This window comes from Emiliania huxleyi (assembly GCF_000372725.1).
Source record: "Emiliania huxleyi CCMP1516 unplaced genomic scaffold EMIHUscaffold_1091, whole genome shotgun sequence".
Lineage (NCBI taxonomy): Eukaryota > Haptophyta > Isochrysidales > Noelaerhabdaceae > Emiliania > Emiliania huxleyi.
The window spans coordinates 10,157-11,855 of record NW_005201844.1 but is presented as its reverse complement, the minus strand read 5'-3'; positions in this window follow the sequence as shown (position 1 = coordinate 11,855).

The window sequence follows — 1,699 nt, the reverse complement described above, 5'->3', positions numbered from 1 at the left end:
CCTCGTCCGGCTGCGGCGTACACATTCCGCCCTCGAGGAGCGGCGCCGTCTAGAGGCGGAAGGGTACGGCCGCGAGCTCGCCGAGCTGCGGAAGGCCTTCTCCCGGCTCGAGCTGCGCGTCTATGCGGGCCGCAACCCCGACGCAGAGCCGCCGCCGCCGCAGCAGCGCGCGGCGTCCGCCAGGGCGCCCGCCGGCGGCAAGGCGGGCCCGACGCGCCGCCAACTGACGCCCGAGCTGGCCGCGATGCGCGAGCGGATGGCGGCGCTGGAGCGCGCAATCATGTGAGTCCTCATCGGGTTCGGCGGCGGCCCTTGTCTCCGGGCCAGCGCCGGCCGTGAGTGTCAGGTGTCACACTGTTATACAGTTTGACTCCTTGTGACACTGACAGAGTGACAGTGACACTGGAGGACCGGCCACCCCGGGCCGCGCCGAGGGCTGCGTGCGCTGCGGATGTTTTTGCACGCGTCTCTCTTCTACGGCTTTATCAACAACACTCGCCTTGCTCCCACAGTGCTAATGTGCTATCGCGATAGTGGATAGAGTGCCACAAGAGCGAAGAGGTGTCTCGGGCTCGTTTGCTCTCGGCCTCTCGCCCGCACGCTCTCGTCGCGCCTCCCCGCGGCACGATGCGCAGGAGCCCGGCATACACCTACGCCTGGTCCGTTGGCGGCTGGCCCGTCGCCGTGCCGAAGACAACCTTCCAGGCCCCGTCCTTCTTATCTCGAGCGTCGCGCTGTAGACGGCGAGGTTGTCGTTCGCGGCTCTCTTAGTGTAAGTCGCTACCGCTCCAATGCCGCCGGCAAAGATGCGGAAGGAATCAATCGAGACGAGCTGCCCCAACTCGGGGACACTGTCGTCCGAACCGCCATCCGACTTCAGCATGCCTGCCCAGGTGATCTTGCTCATGGCATTGCCAGACGGCCGGAGAACCTGCACATCTTCGTCCGCATAGAAGGTGGCCCAGTGCTCGTCAAGCTTGGCCTTGTCGTGTTTCGTGAGAGATCCGCCCCGGGGGGGCACACAGCGCGTCGATGAAGGCTTTGATATCTGACTCGAGTCTGCGGTCCTCTGCACGAGATTCTCCGGGTACCCCTCTTTGTACCCGTGCTGGCCGGATTCCTCCTCCGAACAAGTCAAGTTCGATCGGCCCCAGTCTCGAACTGGCAGCCACTATCTCACCAAGGTTGTTTCGTGATGCCGCGGAATCCCCGAAAGTATGCACTCCTCCGCGGTGCACACTGTAGTCGGCCGCGTGAACCTGTGAGAGCCCCTGTGTGAAGAGTGCGTAAGGGGTTGGAAAGTATGGGTGGCCACGCGGCGCTCGCAGAGGTCGGCGCGCGAGTAGAAGCGTTTGCGCTGCAGCGACTGTTGTGGAGAACGCTTATTGTTTGTAGCTACGGCTTTAGTTTTGTAGAGGAAGAGCCCGAGCAGGAGGGCCTGGCGCACAACCCCTGTGCAACTCAGGGTCCTTTTCCCCCGTAAGCCGAGCGTATGCGATATGGCCGTGGAGTGGTGTGCTGCTAAAGCCTCTCAAGCCGTAGAGGCTAGAGCTGAGAGAGAGAGAGAGAGAGAGAGAGAGAGAGAGAGAGAGAGAGAGAGAGAGAGAGAGAGAGAGAGAGAGAGAGAGAGAGAGAGAGAGAGAGAGAGAGAGAGAGAGAGAGAGAGAGAGAGAGAAAAAGAGCTTGAAAAATTGAAAAA